The 19,466-nt window shown below is 40.1% G+C and overlaps 1 protein-coding gene across 3 annotated transcripts in view; it reads right to left on the bottom strand.

Moving 5' to 3' along the window:
- Positions 1-19,466, bottom strand: part of GJC1 (gap junction protein gamma 1) — a 46,627-nt gene that overhangs the window by 23,947 nt on the left and 3,214 nt on the right. The gene's annotated exons all lie outside the window — the stretch shown is intronic.

Genomic DNA, 19,466 nt, shown 5'->3' with positions numbered 1-19,466 from the left:
GCTCTAATAATTATTTATTCCTTCTTTTCTTTACGATTTATTTATTTATTCATTCATTGAGAGAGAGAGAGAGAGAGACAGGCAGAAGGAGAAGCAGACTCCATGCAGGGAGCTCGACGTGGGACTCGATCCCGGGCCTCCAGGATCACGCCCTGGGCTGCAGGTGGCGCTAAACCGCTGCGCCACTAGAGCTGCCCTAATTCTTTATTCCCCTAATATCAGGACTTACTCTGTGAAACCAACATTAGTGATACTGGTTTCTTCTGCTGGAACAGGAGTTCCCTGATGTTTGAAAAGTCCATGTTTCTTTAAATTTTCTGGACACTGGGCAGCCCAGGTGGCTCAGCGGTTTAGCGCCGCCTTTAGCCCAGGGCGTGATCCTGGAGACCAGGGATCAGGTCCCACGTCGGGCTCCCTGCATGGAGCCTGCTTCTCCCTCTGCCTGTGTCTCTGCCTCTCTCTCTCTTTCTCTCTGTGTGTGTTTGTGTCTCTCATGAATAAATACATAAAATCTAAATAAATAAATAAATAAATAAATAAATTTTCTGGAAACTTAGCTCCTAGTATGCTGCCCACGATACAAAAAGCACTCAATGAATGTATGCTATATTGAACAGAAGATCTGAATGAATTTGTATGAAGTGGAAAATGTAAAACATGTTTACTAATACAATCATATTTCAGGAAAGAATACAATGAATGGTATAAAAGCACAAATGTGATAATAATCAGAGAAGGGAAAGAAACTAATTCCTATGAATTAAAAAAGTACAAGCGGTCAATTATATCTCAATGAAGTTGGAAGAAAAAACAAAAAGTTCACTGCAGAAGACAAGTGGGTGTCGGAAGGGTGGGTATGGTTTCACCAGACAGAGCTGGGGTGGGAAGCAAAGGCAAGGGAGATGCAGAAAATGGTCTGAGTGAGAAGCTGCACAAGAAGCCTCTTAGACTGGAATATGGTGGAGGATGTTTGGAAGTGGTTGCAGAGAAGGCTGAAAAGGGAAGGCACATCAGTTTGCAGGGAGTCTTAGTATACCATGGAACCTGAAATTAAAGCATTTAAGTAGTGATGAGTAAAGGTACTTCAGATGTGGTCCACAGACCACCTTTATCAGAATTATCCAGAGGGCAATGTTCAAAGTGCTGACTTGCATGTCCTATTTACCCAATTCCCACTCCCAGGCCCACCAATTCAGAATCCAATTAATCTTCTATGGTTGGACATTTAGGTTGTTTACAGTGGCTTGTTATAATATTCATAACTTTGTATACAGACTCAATTATAGACTTAGTTTTTATTTTATTTTTATTTTTTTAAGATTTTATTTATTTGACAGAGAGAGAGAGAAAGAGCACAAGCAGGGGGAGCAGTTGGCAAAGGGAAAGGGAGAAGCAGGCTCCCTGCAGAACAAGGATCCCAGCAAACTGGAATCATGACCTTAGCTGAAGGTAGATGCTTAACCAACTGAGCCACCGAAGTGCCCCTTAGGATACACTTCTAAAAGAATTGCTGGTCAATAGTTGTATGAATTGTGAAAATTGTGTGTGTGTGTGTGTGTGTGTTTACAGGAAAAGGTCTTCTTTGCCCACTCTCTCTCTCCAAAAATTCTAAAGTTTTTGCCCTGTATTGCCAAATTACCCCTCCAAATAGCTGGTACCTATTTATATTTCCACTATCAGGTGAAAATGCTGGTTTCCTCACTCCCTCACCAATGATTTCAAAATATATGTATTTTTTAAATTAATTTATTTATGATAGACATAGAGAGAGAGGCAGAGACACAGGAAGAGAGAGAAGCAGGCTCCATGCCGGGAGCCCGACGTGGGACTCGATCCCGGGACTCCAGGATCACGCCCTGGGCCAAAGGCAGGGGGCTAAACCGCTGAGTCACCCAGGGATCCCCTCAAAATATTTTTTAAGAAACAGTTTACAGGGCAGCCTGGGTGGCTCAGCGGTTTAGCACCTGCCTTCGGCCTAGGGTGTGATTCTGGAGACCCGGGATCGAGTCCCACGTCAGGCTCCCTGCATGCAGCCTGCTTCTCCCTCTGCCTCTCTGTGTCTCTCATGAGCAAATAAAAAACAAACAAACAAACAAACAAACAAAAAAAAACACACAAAAAAAGTTTAATGTGAAATGGTGCAGCCACTCTGGAAAACTGTGTGGAGATTCCTCAAAGAGTTAAAAATAGACCTGCCCTATGACCCAGCAATTGCACTGCTGGGGATTTACCCCAAAGATACAGATGCAGTGAAACGCCGGCACACCTGCACCCCGATGTTTCTACCAGCAATGTCCACAATAGCCAAACTGTGGAAGGAGCCTCGGTGTCCATCGAAAGATGAATGGATAAAGAAGATGTGGTGTATGTATACAATGGAATATTACTCAGCCATAAGAAACAACCAATACCCACCATTTGCTTCGATGTGGATGGAACTGGAGGGTATTATGCTGAGTGAAATAAGTCAATCGGAGGACAAACATTATATGGTCTCATTCGTTTGGGGAGTATAAAAAATAGTGAAAGGGAATAGAAGGGAAGGGAGAAGAAATGGGTAGGAAATATCAGAAAGGGAGACAGAACATGGAAGACTCACTCTGGGAAACGAACTAGGGGTGGTGGAAGGGGAGGAGGGCGGGGGGTGGAGGTGAATGGGTGACGGGCACTGACGGGGGCACTTGATGGGATGAGCACTGGGTGTTATTCTGTATGTTGGCAAATTGAACACCAATAAAAAATAAATTTATTATTTAAAAAACAGTTTAGGGGATTCCTGGGTGGCTCAGCGGTTTGGCGCCTGCCTTTGGCCCAGGGCGCGATCCTGGAGTCCCGGGATCGAGTCCCAAGTCGGGCTCCCGGCATGGAGCCTGCTCTCCCTCCTCCTGTGTCTCTGCCTCTCTCTCTCTCTCTCTCTGTCTATCATAAATAAATAAGTAAATCTTTAAAAAAAAACAGTTTACATTAATAAGAGTTTAAACTATAACAAGTTTTAGACTACCACAATCACTAGGGCAATGCAAATAAAAAACATGAGATACCGCATCACACCCATCAGATGTTTATTACAGGGGCACCTGAGTGGCTCAGTGGTTGAGCATCTGCATTTTTAAGATTTTATTTATTTATTCATGAGAGACACAGAGAGAGAGGCAGAGACATAGGCAGGGGGAGAAGCAGGCTCAACCCCTGAGCCATCCAGATGCCCCCCCCCCCTTTAAAGATTTTATTTATCGGGAGCATCTGCCTTTGGCTCAGGTCATGATCCCAGGGTCCTGGGATCCAGTCCCACATCGGGCTCCCCACGCAGGGAGCCTGTCTCTCCCTCTATTTCTCTCTCTCTCTCTCTCTCATGAATAAATAAATAAAATCTTAAGAAAAAGAAAGAAAGAAAAAAAAAAAAAACAAGATGTCTATTACAGAACAAGAAAAGAACAAGTGCCAACAAAGCTGTGAAGAAAGTGAAACCCTTATTGGGCATTGCTGGTGGGAATCTAAAATGGTGCAGCTGCTACAGAGAAAACAGTATGGCTACAATTTCCTCAAAATATATATTTTTAAAGATTTTATTTATTTATTCATGAGACACACACACACAGAGAGAGGCAGAGACACAGGCAGAGAGAGAAGGAGGCTTCATGCAGGGAGCCTGATGTGGGGCTCGATCCCAGGACTCCAGGATCACGCCCTGGGCTAAAGGCAGGCGCTCAACTGCTGAGCCACCCAGGTGTCCTAATTTCCTCAAAATACTAAATATACAATTACCATATGATCCAGCAATTCTCCTTCTGGGTATATACCCAAAGAAACAAAAGCAGGGACTCAAAACAGATTCTGTATACTCATGTTCACAGTATAATTATTCACAAGAGCCAAAAAAGGTAGAAGCAACCCAAGTGTCCACTGAGATGAATAAACAAAATAGGACATTTTGTAATATACAATGGAGTATTCTTCAGCCTTGAAAGGAAGGAAATTCTGACACATGGATGAACCTGGACAACATTATGCTAAGTGAAAGGAGTCAGTCACAAAAGGATAAATGTTACATGATTCCACTTACATGAGATAGTAACAGTAAGCAAATTCACAGAAACAGAAAATAAAATGGTGATTGCCAGGAGCTGAGAGGAACAGGGAACTAGTGTTTAATGGGTACAATTTCTGTTGGGAAGATTCAGAAGTTTAGGAGATAGCTGCACAATGATGTAAACTGACTTAATGCCACAGAACCATACACTTAAAAAAATTGGTTAAAATGATAAATCCTATGGTAAGTATATTTTGCCACGATAAAAAAAAAAAAAGGATAATAAAAGTTTTAGACTATGGAGCCCCTGGGTGGCTCCATCAGTTATGTATCTACCTTCAGCTGAGATCATGATCCCAGGCTCCTGGGATGGAGCTGTAAGTCTAGATCCTGGTCAGCAGGGAGTCTGTTTCTCCTGCTCCCTCTGCTCATGAGCTCTCTCTCAAATAAATAAATAAAATCTTTTTTTTTTTTTTAAGATTTTATTTATTTATTCATGAGTGACAGAGAGAGAGAGAGGCAGAAACACAGGCAGAAGAAGAAGCAGGCTCCATGCAGGGAGCCCGATGTGGGACTCGATCCCGGGTCTCCAGGATCAGGTCCTGGGCTGAAGACAGCTCTAAACCGCTGAGCCACCCAGGCTGCCCTAAAATCTTTAAGAAAAGTTTTAAACTAAAATTAATTCATGCAACTGGTACTTACTAGCATCAATAAGCTTGCAATCTAGTAGTTTATAAGAAATTTACAAACACTTTTAAAAAACTATAGCTGGGGGATCCCTGGGTGGCTCGGCAATTTAGTGCCTGCCTTTGGCCCAGGGCGCGATCCTGGAGTCCTGGGATCGAGTCCCATGTCGGGCTCCCGGCATGGAGCCTGCTTCTCCCTCCTCCTGTGTCTCTGCCTCTCTCTCTCTCTATCATAAATAAATATTAAAAAAAACTATAGCTGTATTGAGGTATTTAATGTACAGTTATATATGCTAAGCAATAGAGGATTAGAGGAAGCTAACTAGAATCATCTGTTAAAAAATTTTTTTTTTCATCTGTTAAAATTTAAGCACTTTATAGTGGTAACGGTATAAGGAAATGCTTTATTTTTCAGTTTATTTGATTCATTTTTTCCACTGCAAGCTCTTTACTATTATGTTGGCCACAAAAACAAGTTATTCCAAAAATATCACTTTCATATATTTCTTTGGAAAAGTCTCTCTAGTAGACTCAAGTTAAAAAAGCTCCCAAGGGTTCCAGATCAACAACTAAAAACTCAATAACTTGTCCCCTGTCAATTTTTAATCTTACTAAACTATAATAACCAGGAAATTAAAAATTTTAAGGTAAGTAGTGTTGTTCTAAATGTTTTGCAAATCCAACAATCAAGTCCAAATGGGTCAGAGCCAAGTTTTAATCTCTTTCTAACCAAAAAGCAAACACCCCAAACCTAGGATAGACCAGATTTTAAGAATTTTAATTCCTTTTTAAAATAAAAAAAGCCCAAGATTAACTAAAATTAATTTTCTAGGATAGTCATTCCTAACGTTGAATTTTATGAGTCCAAGATGGAGTAAGCACTGAACTAGGAGCTAAGAGATTCTAACAGGCACTTCAGGAGTAAGTATTTCTTTCCATTTATTCATTTGTGAAATAAGTGGAAAATATCAGATGATTTCTAAGGTCCCGTCTATTAACATTTGATGAAAATCACCTCAGGCAGAATAAAATTTGTAAAAATAACCAACAAATTATGTGGAATTCAGAACTCTACAGAACAGGAAAGAGGTGAAGTAACTATAGTGAAATTAAACAATGATAAGATGTCAAACTGTCAAAAAAGTACTTCTCAGTCATCCCAGAAAATCTGTAGTTGAGTCAAACTAAAAAATTTCAATATTGACTCACCATAGTTCTAAAGTATTAACTATCTGGGCATCCCAGATCATAACCTGAGCAATCCATTAAGAATTGTGCTAGTGACTCACACTCCTGAATGAGACGGCTTTATGTGCAGAGACAAGGAATCAATTAAAGGGTTTACAATGAAGTTTTGTTTAACTGGAATGTTTTAAGTGGAAGTTAATTCTGCATGAGCGATAATAGATGTTTAATAACTAGCTAGTGACAATTTCTAAGCAAAAGTATTATGGCAGCTCACTAGCAAACAGTAATCTATGTGTTACAAACATAAAAACAACTTGTTTTCAAAAGAGCTCTTGGCTATGGACAATATTTGAGAAACACAAAATATAATTTGTTGTGAGTCAAATTATAAAACCTAGTAGAGAGAAAGTAGTTTGAAATCTTGGCTCTATCAACCAACAAAGAAACAAAATACATCACTGTGGGTTGAAGTGTCAATTTGTGCTGGCAAGAAGCCACTCTATTTAGATGTAAGAACCTTCAGGAACCAGCTGGAGAAGTATGAGGAACCTGGGATAATGCATTCATTCACATTGTAAGTGGTACTGTCTTCGTGTAAAACAAAAGGACAGTATTGGTACACTTGTCTCAAACAGCCTGAGTTTAGGTCAAATCAACTGTCTGAACAATGATCAGTCTGAGAATGAACATGTCTAAGACAAAATAAAAAACGTGTAACATTTCCAATATGTCTAGGTTCACAACTTAAAATCTGCAAAAAAAAAAGGGGGGGGGGCGGATCCCTGGGTGGCTCAGCGGTTTGGCGCCTGCCTTTGGCCAAGGATGTGATCTTGGAGTCCTGGGATCAAGTCCCACATCAGGCTCCCTCCATGCCCTTCTCCCTCTGCCTGGGTCTCTGCCTCTCTCTCTTTCTCACGAATAAATAAAATCTTAAAAAAAAAAAAATTGCAAAAAAAAAAAGAATTATCATCTACTGATGGGTAAGGACAGTCTGGCAAAACCTTTCTGGAAGGTATTGTGGTTAATATTCAGGAACTTTAAAGTGTTTACATCCTGGGATGCCTGGCTGGCTCAGGCAGAAAAGCATCCAAATTTTGATCTTGGGGTTGTGGGTTTGAGTCCCACGCTGGGTGTAGAGACTACTTAAAAAAAAATTTTTTTAGGAAAAAAAAAAAGAAAATATTAAAGTGTCTACATCCTTTGATCTGCAATTTCACATCTAGTAATTCATCTAAAGTAAATGCCCAATATAAGACAAATTTTATGCAATTTAGGATATAACCTCATGATGAAATACTGCACAACTACTACTATAAATCCTGTTTTAGAAGAGAGTTCACAAAAAAAAAGAAGAGAGTTCACAGGAAGCCCAGGTGGCTCAGCAGTTTAACGCCGCCTTTGGCCTGGAATGTGGTCCTGGAGACCAGGGATCGAGTCCCACATCAGGCTCCCTGCATGGAGCCTGCTTCTCCCTCTGCCTATGTCTGTCTGCCTATGTCTGTGCCTCTCTCTCTCTCTCTGGGTGTCTCTCATGAATAAATTAAAAAAAAAAAAAAAAGAATGAAATTAAAAAAAAAAAGTAGTTCACAAAATTCAGATGTATACAATTATTTAAAGACAAAAGTAGACTAGTAGTTGCCTAGATCCGAAAGGGAGATGGGGCAGGGGCGGAATAGGGAGTGATTGCTATTAAGTGTGGGGTTTATTTTTGGAGAAATGAAAATATTCTAAAGTTAAATTCTGGTGATGGTTATAAACCGTGTGAATATACTGTAATTTTTGAATTGTACACTTTAAACAGGTCGACTGGATAGTGTATGAATTATCTCACTCAAGCTGCTTAAGACCCTTTTAAACAATTTTTTAAAGATTAGTTATTTATTCATGAGAGACATAGAGAGAGGGGCAGAGACATAGGCAGAAGGAGAAGCAGGCTACATGCAGGGAGCCCGATGTGGGACTCAATCCTGGGACTCCAGGATCAGACCCTGAGCTGAAGGCCAATGCTCAAACACTAAGCCACCCAGGCGTCCCTGTTTTAAGTCACTTTAAAAATGTTTAGATGAAGTAACCAAAACAAGAAAACGGGGCATGGAAAGTAGACATCAACCAAAGTGGGGGCTACTGCTTATTATAAACTACAGCTATGGGAGTTATCAGACTGTCATATCTTTTTTTTTTTTTAAGATTTATTTATTTATTTCAGAGATAATAAATAAGATTTATTATTTATTTATTTATTTAGTGTACACATGCAAGTGGAGGAAGGGGCAGAAGCAGAGAACCTTCAAGCATATTCCTCACTCAGCAGAGAGCCCAATGTGGGGCTCAATCTCACAACCCATGAGATCAGGACCTAAGCTAAAACCCAAGAGTTGGACACTCAACCAACTGAACCACTCAGGCTCCCCAAGACTGTCAAATCTTTCAAAAGAAATCTTCAATGTGGATGTTTATGTGAAGTCTGATTTTTATGTATATTTTTGATTGAAGTGGAAAATACCTACAGAAAGGTGCATAAATAGGGCACCTGGGGGGCTCAGTGGGTTAAGCATCTGTCCTCAGATACAGTCCTATAATCCCTGCTCAGCGGGGGTCTGCTGCTCCCTCTACTACTCCCGTTCCCCGACTTGTGCACTTTTTTCTCTCAAAAATAAATAAATGAATTTTTTTTTTAATCTTCTTTTTAAAAAAGGTGCATACAGGGAATCCCTGATGGCCTGGGGATCCCTGGATGGCTCAGCGGTTTAGTGCCTGCCTTCGGCCCAGGGCATGGTCCTGGGGTCCCGGGATCCAGTCCTATATCAGGCTCCCTGCATGGAGCCTGCTTCTCCCTCTGTCTGTGTCTCTGCCTCTCTCTCTCTCTCTCTGTATGTCTCTGCCTCTCTGTCTCTCATGAATAAATAATTTTTTTTTTTTTTTTTTTTTTTAAGGTGCATACAGGGAAGCCTCAGTGGCTCAGTGGTTGAGCATCTGTCTTTGGCTCAGGGTGTGATCCTGGGGTTCTGGGATCGAGTCCTGCATTAGGCTCCCTGTGAGGAGCCTGCTTCTCCCTCTGCCGATATTTCTGCCCCTCTTTCTGTCTCTCATGAATAGATAAATAAAATCTTTGGGGAAAAAAACGGTGCATACATACAAGCATGAAGTGCAATGAATTGGCACAAACCGAATACACCCCTGTAACCAGCACTAAAATCAGGAACAAAACATTACCACACACACAGAGCCAATCATACCCGTTCCTACCCAAAAGAAACCACCATCCTTTGGCTAACAGTATAGATTAGTTTAGCCCAGGGTTAGTTCTTGGTTGTGAGAAACTGTGTGCACAGTAGGGTGTTTTGCAGCATACCTGGTCTCTTCCAGTTGTGGCAACCAAAGATGTCTTCAGACACTGCCAAATGCCCCATGGGGAACAATATTACACTACATTGAGACCCACTGGTTTACCTGTTCTTGAAGTTGATATAAATGGAATCATACAAAATGGACTCTCTTGTATCAGAATCATACTCTTTTGTGTCTGATTTCTTTTGTTCAGCATCTGTTGAGTCACCAATTTTGCTGCATTTAGCTTTAGTCTGTTCATTCTCTTTGTTTTACTATATTGCCATTGTATGACCATATCACAATTTATCCATTCTACTGCTAATGGGCATTTGAGCCGTTTCCAGTTTGAGGATATATGAATGATGCTACTATGAACATTCCATATGTCTTAGAGTGAATATATGTATGAATTCCTGTTGAGTACCTAGAAGTAAATTGTCATGTCAGCTTCAATAAGTTAGTATTTTTCCAAAGAGAAAAATTTATCAATTTACATTCCTACCTATTTCTTCTTCTTTCGTGTAAGCAACTAATAGAAAAAAAATTAGAAATATATATGTATGGATTTTTTTTTGCAGAGGGAGAGAAAGAATCTTTTTTTTTTTTTAAGATTTTATTTATTTATTCATGAGAGACACACACAGAGAGAGGCAGAGACATAGGCAGAGAGGGAAGCAGGCTCCATGAAAGGAATCCGATGTGGGACTCAATCCTGGGACTCTGGGATCACGCCCTGAGCTAAAGACAGACAGACGCTCAACCGCTGAGCCACCCAGGTGTCCCAGGAGAGAAAGAATCTTATGCAGGCTCCATACCAAGTACAAAGCCCAATGAGAGGCTCAATCTCAAAACACTGAGATCATGACCTGAGCTGAAATCCAGATTCCAACACTTAACCAACCACACCACCCAGGCATGCAACATTTAAATAACATTGAGCCAGATATCTTATCAGCTAAATAAAGCCTGCCAATTTGTGACCTGTTTAAAAAGAATATTTCAATATGTGGCGGAAATGCTCATATGTAGTAGAGACAAACAAACAAACAAAAAATCTCCAGCAACATAATATACATGAATGGAAATACACCAACACTGATAATGGCCTACGAACAATTTCTACTTGCTTTTCAGTGTTTTCTACAATAAACATGTTAATAAAGGAGTTGGCAAAGCTTTCCTATGCAACAAAAGCCCTGAGGGAAATTTTAAAAGTAGGTCGGGGCACACATTCCATATTTGCATACATTCATAAAGACCTAATTAAGTAATGGATATATCACAGAAAACTATCTCATAGAGCCTTTGATACAGTTACTACACCCCCTTGCATAAAGAGATTCAAGACAGAACTTATATAAAATTCCACTCCAGAGTAAAACCGAGTCTAGAGGCTAATTCTTAATTTGTAAGGATATATCAAAAGATAGTTTATTTAAGCAATCTCTACATATAACATGGGGTTCAAACTCATGACCCCAAGAACAACAGTGAGGTGCTCCACCAACTGAGCCAGCCAGGAGCCCCAAAAGAGAGTAGTATTCTGACACGATGTCTTATATACAGCAGTTTACTATCATAATGTTGTTCTTTGCATTTCTTTATAAACTCACTATAAAATGGTTCAGAAGCAACACAGAAAATTAACATATTTAATATTCCCTTGAAAAATATAGTAGTTGTCACTGCTACCTGCTGGTTATTGAATGTCTGATATTGAGTATTTGGAAAGAGTTACCTTTATTTGAGAAAATGATTATTAAAATAGCCACCAAAAACTTAACCAGTCTTCATTATTTTTTTATAAAGATTTTATTTTATTTATATAGAAAGAATGCCCACTAGAGGACACGAGCAGCGGGCAGGGCAGAGGGACAAGAACAAGCAGACTCCCTGCTGAGCAGGGAAACCCAATTAGGGTTGGATCCCAGGACCCTGAGATCATGACCTGAGCTGAAGTCAGATGAAGTCAGACAACCCACCAAGCCCCCCAGTCTCCACTGTAAATGAATGCTATTAAATCCTCATTTGCCATATAAAAATGTTATAAAACTCATACTTTCAGTCCTAATCACTCCACTTCATTTTTTTCTCCTTCAGTTCAAGGGTTCTTCTGTTGGGATAAGAATATGCCCATGAGACTCAGTACAAACCCAAGAGATATTTCTGAGAGAAAATGCTAAGTGTTAATATACTGCCCTAGAATTTTTTTAAAAAAGATTTTATTTATTCATGAAAGACACACACAGAGAGAGAGAGAGAGAGAGAGAAGCAGAGACACAGGCAGAGAGAGAGAAGCAGGCTCTAGGTAGGAAGCCCAATGTGGGACTTGATCCCGGAATTTGGGGATCATGCCCTGGGCCAAAGGCAGATGCTCAACTGCTCAGGCACCCAGGTGTCCCTAGATGAATTATTTAAAGCAAAATTATCGGGTAGCCCGGGTGGCTCAGCGGTTTAGTGCTGGGCCAGGGCGCGATCCTGGAGACCCAGACCCAGGATTGAATCCCACGTCAGGTTCCCTGCATTTCCCTCTGCCTCTGTCTGTGACTCTCTCTGTGTGTCTCTCATGAATGAATGAATGAATGAATGAATGAATGAATGAATGAATGAACAAACTTTTAAAAAAGGGCAAAATTATCTGTTACTTTAAGGCTTTGAAGATTAGCTAAACTGGAATCTAATAAGACCACTATTCTGAAATTGGAGTCTCATCTCCACTTTCCTACCTCAAATAACTATTCTGATATATATGTAATTCCAAACCACAAAGAAAAACCAAAACAACAGTTTTCTGAGATAAAGAAAATGAGATAAGAAATAAATTTCTTCTTTTTCTTAAATTAAGTTTCTTTACCAAACATGGGGCTCAAACTCACAACCCCAAGATCAAGAGTTGTATGCCCCACAGACTGAGCCAACCAGACACCCTAAGGAGGAAATAAACTTTTATTAAAAGAGGTTCAAAATGCTAAGATGCAGGGGATTAGCTGGCTGGCTCAGTTGGTAGAATGTGGGACTCCTGATCTTGGGGTAGTAAGTTCAAGCCCCATGTTGGGTGTAGAGTTTACTTTTAAAAAATGCAAAGGAAGGGCAGCCCTGGTGGCCCAGCGGTTTAGCGCCGCCTTCAGCCTGGGGTGTGATCCTGGAGACCCAAGATTCAGTCCCACATCGGGCTCCCTGCATGGGGCCTGCTTCTCCCTCTGCCTGTGTCTCTGCCTCTCTCTCTCTCTCTTTGTGTCTGTCATCACATTTTAAAATCTTAAAAAAAAATGCTAAGGAATAAATAAATAAAAATAAAAAATAAAAAATGCTAAGGTAGGGCAGCCCAGGTGGCTCGGCGGTTTAATGCCGCCTTCAGCCCAGGGTGTGATCCTGAGACCCAGGATCGAGTCCCACGTCAGGCTCCCTGCATGGAGCCTACTTCTCCCTCTGCCTGTGTCTCTGCCTCTCTCTGTATCTCCCATAAATAAATAAATAAAATCTTAAAGAAAAAAATACAAGCAATATAAATATAACTAAAGAAAAGTCCCCTTTAAAACAACGACAAGAGGGCAGCCCCGGTGGCGCAGTGGTTTAGTGCCGCCTGCAGCCTGGGGTGTGATCCTGGAGACCCAGGATCGAGTCCCACATCAGGCTTCCTGCATGGAGCCTGCTTCTCCCTCTGCCTGTCTCTGCCTCTCTCTTCGCGCTCTCTGAATGAATAAATAAATCTTTAAAAAAAAAAAATAAATAAAAATAAAACAACGACAAGGGGATCCCTGGGTGGCGCAGTGGTTTGGCGCCTGCCTTTGGCCCAGGGCGCAATCCAGGAGACCCGGGATCGAATCCCACGTCGGTCTCCCGGTGCATGGAGCCTGCTTCTCCCTCTGCCTGTGTCTTTGCCCCTCTCTCTCTCTCTCTCTCTCTCTCTGTGACTATCATAAATAAATAAAAATTAAAAAAAAATCTATAAAACAACGACAAGTAGGAGTGCCTGGGTAACGCTGTTAGTTAAACTGTCTGGCTCTTAGATCTGGCTCAGGTTTGATATCAGGGTCATGAGATCAAGCCCTGAGTCCAGCTCTATGTTCATTGTGGAGTCCCCTTGAGTTTCTCTCTCTCTCCCCTTGCCCCTTCCCCCAGCCTCCTTGCTCTTGCTCTCTCTCAAATAAGTCTTTTTTTAATGCACTTCTCTTTTTTTTTTAATTAAAAATTTTATTTATTTATTCATGAGAGACAGAGAGAGAGTCAGAGACATAGGCAAAGGGAGAAACAGGCTTCCTCTGGAGAGCCTGATGCGGGGCTCCATCCCAGGACTCCAGGATCATGACCTGAGCCAAAGGTAGACGTTGAACCACTGAGCCACTCAGGTGTTCCTCAAATAAATAAATCTTAAAAAAAAAAAAAAAAAAGAGCAACAAATAGATGAAATACTTAGGAATAAGGCTAAGAAAAAAATATACATCTTTTAAATAAGAAACACTTAAAAATTACTGCCAAGAGGGGGATCCCTGGGTGGCTCAGCGGTTTAGCGCCTGCCTTTGGCCCAGGGAGCGATCTTGGAGTCCTGGGATTGAGTCCCAGGATCGAGTCCCGGGATCGAGTCCTGCGTCGGGCTCCCGGCATGAAGCCTGCTTATGCCTCTGCCGGTATCTCTGCCTCTCTCTCTCCCTCTCTATCATAAATAAATAAATCTTAAAAAAAAAAATTACTGCCAAGGAATGTAAAACACTTCAAAGCTTTAGACATAAAACATAAAACATTATATGTTCTTGGAAACAAAATCATCATTAAGATATTAGTTCTCCCTAAACTGATCTAAAATATAATATCATCTTGATTTCTAAAAATGCCAATAGAATTTCTTAAGGACCAGACAAACTGACTTTTTTTTGTTTTTAAAGATTTTATTTAGGGGATCCCTCGGTGGCGCAGTGGTTTAGCGCCTGCCTTTGGCCCAGGGCGCGATCCTGGAGACCCAGGATCGAATCCCACGTCGGGCTTCCTGCATGGAGCCTGCTTCTCCCTCTGCCTGTGTCTCTGCCTCTCTTTCTCTCTCTAGAACTCTCATGAATAAATAAATAAAATCTTAAAAAAAAAGAAAAAAAAGAATGTCAAAGAAAAAACCTAATCTCCAATTTCTTTATTATAGCTGACAGCCTATATAAGCTAGCTATGATTATTTTCCTGGGAGGCAAGTGTACACGTTGTGTATACTATACCATTGGTGACCACTATATTTTTGGTCTATTAAAACCGAAGATCAGTCAGGTCATGGCTATTAGTAAGTTTACATCAATAAATATTTATCAAGTAACTAGCACTGTATTGGCATAGAAGACCAACAGTGTAAAAAATAACATTAAATAATGAGGCTTTTAATTAGAAGAATAAAAGCTTTGTCAGAAATTACTTGCTATATCAGCAACTATAAATAAAAAAGAAATTAGTAAGCACTCAAAATAATTGTTGAATACAAAAATGAACTACAAGCTAGGTACTGATGATAGATATTACTACTGACTGCATGAAATATGAACAGTCTACTGGTAAAAGTCATACAAATAATTAATCAGATCAAATGGTAAATAATACAAATAATTAACAGTCTAATGGTAAAAGAGTCATACAAATAATTAACCAAAATTAATTCTTTGCAAGAGAAGTGCAGGATGCCATAAGAGTATGTTATTGAGTTCCCTAACTGAATCTAGGAGGATCAGAAAATGTTTCTCCACAAAAGCAATATTTTAAGCATATTCTGAAGAACTGAGGAGCTGCCTTTCAGGCAGAAGAATTAGCTACAGCATGTTCTAAGCCTTTAGGTGAGCTTTGAACCTTTAAGGAATAGGGGAAGGGAAGAAAAAAAGAAAAGAAAAAAGGAAAGGAAAAGAGAAAAGAAAAGATCAATAAACTAGACCACTCATAACAAAAAAGTAAATACAAAGACATGATGCTGGAGAAGGAGGCAAGGCCAGATTAACCCTTGTTAAATGAAGAAGGAAGGCCTAAAACGGAAAACAGAAGTTTTCAGGTAAGTGAGGGACTTCCTTAAATTTGTTTTATAAAGGGATGCCTGGGTGGCTCAGCGGTTGAGCCTCTGCCTTTGGCTCAGGGCCTAATCCCTGATTCCCAGGAGTCCATGAGCTCCTTGCATGGAGCCTGCTTCTCCTCCCTCTGCCTGGGTCTCACCTCTCTTTCTGTGTCTCTTATGAATAAATAAATAAAATCTTTAAAATAAATTTGTTTTATAAAGACAACTGTAGCTGCTGTGAGAAGAGCTGATGAGGACATACTGCTTAGGGTATATACGTATGTAGTAAAAGTATAAAGAAATGCAAGGAATAATAAATTCAATTGGTGAATTACCTACACTGAAGGTTGAGGGAAGGAGGATGCAATCAGGTGGGGAAACACAGAAGACCTGACCTTTACTGGTAATATTTTATTTCCCTAAGCTGCAAGGTAGTTAAAATATTTATTGTAGTATTATTTTTATTACTTTTTCTGTCTTAAATATCTCAAACTACCCCCCCCTTAAAAACAAGAGTGAATGAGAAAGGGCTATTTATAATTGATTATAAATTGTCTTAGAAAAAGGTGACCTAGACTAGATAGGAAGACAAAAAGTAGGGGTGGCTCAGCGATTTAGCCCCTGCCTTCCGCCCAGGGCGTGATCCTGGAGTCCTGGGATCAAGTCCCACATGGGGCTCCCTGCATGGAGCCTGCTTCTCCCTCTGCCTGTGTCTCTGCCTCTCTCTCACACATCTCTGTGTTTCTCATGAATAAATAAATAAAATCTAAAAAAAAAAAAAAAAAAAGGAAGACAGAAGGTAGAAATCACGAGTCAGTAAGTTGTTGATAGAGCCACTTAATGAAATGGTACAGTGAAGAAGGTCTATTTGAAGCCAAGATCAAGAGGTCAGTCTGGGCAACTCAATTCAAAAAAAGTACCTCTGAAAAGGACGCCTGGCTGGCTCAGGGGTTTGGCGCATGTCTTCGGCCCAGGGCATGATCCTGGGGTCCTGGGATCAAGTCCCACATCGGGCTTCCTGCATGGAGCCTGCTTCTCCCTCCGCCTGTGTCTCTGCCTCTCTCTTTCTCTGTGTCTCTCATGAATAAAAAAAAAAAAAAAAAAAAAAAAAATCTTAAAAAAAAAAAAAGCACCTCTGAGTAGTTAAGTAGAGATGCTGAGTGGGCAGCTGGGATAAGAAGTTTTGGAGGCAGACAAAAATTTGGGAGTATTAAAAATACATATGGTAACTGAAGCCACAGAATGGATTAGATTAGAGGACCAAGAGTTGAGAAAGACTGTCAATTAAAGATCTGGTAGAGAGGATGGGGGAAAAACCTGAAAGAACAATCAGAGAGCAAGGGCAAGGGGAGGCAAGAATCAAAAACCAAGAAAAAAGAGCACTTCAGGAAGGAAATTTCTGAATCCAAATAAACACCTATTCTGAAGTGGGCAATTAGGAATCAGAGGTCCAGGCACCTGGATGGCTCAGTGGTTGAGCGTCTGCCTTTGGCTCAGGTTGTGATCCTGGGGTCCTGGGATTGAGTCCCACATCAGGCTTCCTGGAGGGGGCCTGCTTCTCCCTCTGCCTACATCTCTGTGTCTCTCACAAATAAATAAATAAAATCTTTAAAAAAAAAAAAAAAAGAATCAGGAGTCCAAGAATGAGTCAAAGGGAATTCCCTAAAAATAGAAGTCCAGATCGACCTTATTCTGAACATTCCCAAAAGAAATGTTATAATTCAGCTAAGTAACAATAAATTCAGTCAAAACTAATAAATCATACAAAGAGGGATGCCTGGGTGGCTCAGTGGTTGGGCATCTGCTTTTGGCTCGGGCGTGATCCTGGGGTGTCAGGATAGAGTCCCGCATCAAACTCTCTGCATGGCGCCTGCTTCTCCTCCCTCTTCCTATGTCTCTGCCCCTCACTGTGTCTCTCATGAATAAATAAATTCTTAAAAAAAAAAAAAAAGAAAAAAGAAAAAAAGATCAGGGACGCCTGGGTGGCTCAGTGGTTTAGCGCCTGCCTTTGGCCCGGGGTGTGATCCTGGAGTCCCAGAATCGAGTCCCACATCGGGCTCCCTGCATGGAGCCTGCTTCTCCCTCTGCCAGTGTCTCTGCCTCTCTGTCTGTGTGTCTCTCACGAATAAATAAGTAAAATCTTCAAAATAAAATAATTTTAAAAAATCATACAAAGATGTACATGAAAATATTCTTTATAACTATGAGACGTGAATACAAATTAGAGAATAGGGATGTGTGAAGTTTATTCCATTTCTATAAAAACTTTCTCCTAAATCCTATACATTTCTTTTGTTTCAAAGATTTCAGATAATTTCCAAATTGTTAAATCTTCTAGCACGTTAAACTGTAAGCATTTTGAAAGCAAAACCATAGTACTTAATCTTCAGTATCTAGTTTAGTGTCTAGCAAATACTCAAATGAAAAGAAATAGTTCACTAATGAATGAATGGCACCAGAGTACTTTTGTCCAAATTGCGCTGGTGCTACAAGCAATATAGCTAAAAACAAAACCAAACAAAAACCAAACTGAGGGCTCTACTCATTCTACATAACACTTGTTTTCTTTAGGAATTAAATGAAATCTGCAGAGATCTTATCCTTTTCTTAGGGGAAAAAAACTCTTTGGGCAACACATTCCACACACAGGTCTCAATGACAAACTTGATGGCTGTCAACACCTATAGTGTTTGCAAAACTCAAGAATGTACTACCACCATATGCCAGCCAGTATTGACCGTCTGGTCATTCATTCTAAGGAGCTGTAGAAAATAGCAATGCTCAGACTTAAAAGAATAGGTCCTTACTTTCACAAAAATTAAACTCATCAGTTGCAGTATATATCTGAAAATTGCTGGCACTTAGCTGATATTAACAGTTCCTAATTGTGTTTTAAGTTAAAATATCAGCTAAAATCTTTTTTTTAATTATTTTTTTTATTTTTTTTTATTTATTCATGATATTCACCACAGAGAGAGAGAGGCAGACACACAGGCAGAGGGAGAAGCAGGCTCCATCCATGCAGGGAGCCCGATGTGGGATTCGATCCCGTGTCTCCAGGATCTCGCCCTGGGCCAAAGGCAGGCGCCAAACCGCTGCGCCACCCAGGGATCCCTAAAATATCAGCTAAAATCTATTGTCATATGTATTCTAAAAGAAATGGTCTAAAAAAAGTCATCCCATTTTTCTTTTTTTCTTAAAAAATATTTTACTTATTTGAGAGAGAGCATAAGCAGGGGGAGCCGGAGAAGCAGGCTCCCTGCTGAGCAAGGAGCCAGATGCGAGGCTAGATCCCAGAAGGCAGATGCTTAACTGACTGAGCCACCCAGGCACCCCATTGCATTTTTCTTTCCCTAAATTTCTATCAGATATTTTGGCTAGGAGTCACACATTTCTACGCTACAAGAAAAGCACCGATCAATAAAAATAAATACATTAGTAAGTAAAAAAAAGCACTAATTTGTAAATAAATAAGTATATTCCCAGTTGCACTAACTGTCCAGACTAATAATAATGCAAAAAAAGAAAAGAAAAAGAAGAGAACACAGCTCATTTATTCTGAAATGTGAACAAACTTCAAATAAAAAGCCCAGCTTTTTGGAATTCATCTCTTCGCAGTGAATTAGGCATGGAACAAATTATGGACTTACTAAGAGAATGAAACTCTAGATTTTAATGATATATTTTGTATTCTAGGATCCCAATTACTGAATTGATAGGGAGAGCCTGGAAATATGGTGGTGGGTGGTGAGGCTAATCTGAGACAGACCATCTATTCCTTCCCTTTGGTTAATTTATACAAATATAAAATAAGAATATAAATATTATCAAGGGGTGACAGTATTTAAGTAAGACTGTTATGCTGAAGATACGTTAACTTTTTAAATCCTTTGGACTGAAGGCTAAAAGTCAATTCTACCTTCATGAACTGAACTGAAAGTCTCAGGGTCCTTTGCTCTTGTTTGAAAGAATTGTGGTAGTTACTTAGTACAGATAGAAAACCAATTCTGAAGTCACACAACCTAAAAAAAAGCTAAAAGCAATGACTTTTAGAAAGGGTATTTGAAATGCTCTGGAAAAGCGCACGACAGTTTAAGACAAGCAGTAAATAGTTATCAAACCATTACAAATCAGGACAAAATAGGGAGAACTTCCATAGAGCTCCTATATATTCTCTTCAAAATGTCCTTTACTTACAATACTCTGCTCACAAAGACCT

Source organism: Canis lupus, chromosome 9 (genome assembly GCF_003254725.2).
Source record: "Canis lupus dingo isolate Sandy chromosome 9, ASM325472v2, whole genome shotgun sequence".
NCBI classification, from domain to species: domain Eukaryota; kingdom Metazoa; phylum Chordata; class Mammalia; order Carnivora; family Canidae; genus Canis; species Canis lupus.
Note: the sequence above shows the minus strand (reverse complement) of the source record. Positions and strands in the feature narration are given on the sequence as shown.